The sequence below is a fragment of the Buceros rhinoceros genome, unplaced genomic scaffold (genome assembly GCF_000710305.1).
Source record: "Buceros rhinoceros silvestris isolate BGI_N320 unplaced genomic scaffold, ASM71030v1 scaffold22420, whole genome shotgun sequence".
Taxonomy (NCBI): domain Eukaryota; kingdom Metazoa; phylum Chordata; class Aves; order Bucerotiformes; family Bucerotidae; genus Buceros; species Buceros rhinoceros.
The window spans coordinates 15,262-16,082 of NW_010389319.1; positions in this window are offsets into that span (position 1 = coordinate 15,262).

Genomic DNA, 821 nt, shown 5'->3' on the forward strand with positions numbered 1-821 from the left:
CGATCAAAACCGATTCCTGCAGACAGGCCCCGTCTGCTTAAAAACCAAACCAACAGCAACAGCAGCAGCAGCAGCGAGGGTCCTCCCCGAGGGGACGCGGGCATGAACCGGAGCCACTTTTATTGCCCACAGAGATAATGTCTTGCAGCAGAGGGAGAAGCCCCGAGGCGGCAGAAAGCCGGTAATTAAGGCGGCAGATATTGTTACCCTCGCTCTGCTCCACCGGGCAGCCCCCTCCCTGCCCTCCACCATCCCTCCTCACCCTCTCAAGCAGTTAAACATTTCCCCTGCAACTGCAACAAAATCAGCTGCCAATCCTCCTTAGAGAGCAGGTCCAGACCCAACCTGTCACACCTTCATGTCGCTCCTTCCACTTACCAACCGTCCTACTGCGGGGCAGCCCTTAAGCAGCTCAGGAGAGCTGGTCTGCCCCGAACAGGCAGACCCCACCGGGCCCCTCCGGAGGGCACACAGCTGCTCCCGCAAAACCCAGAGATGCTACAGAAAACAAGTGAAAATATGCACAAAGCTCCTGGGACCCATAAGACAGGCCAGCGCCCCGGGACCAGGACCGCTGTCCCTCAGAACGCCCCCATCGGGAAGGAGCTTGCCACCAGCTCAAGCCCAGGTGCGCCCACTTCAAAGCTGTCGTGGAGGCGTGACGCTGTCGCCCACGATCTCGGGAGCCTCCGCAGCACCGTTCTGCTCCCGCAGCAAAGAGCTCCCCTCAGAGAGGTAGAGATTTAACACAGGTTTGAAGGCAGCTTGTCATCCTCACAGCAAACACTAAAGGTCAGCGCTGGCACCTCACGACTAGTGAC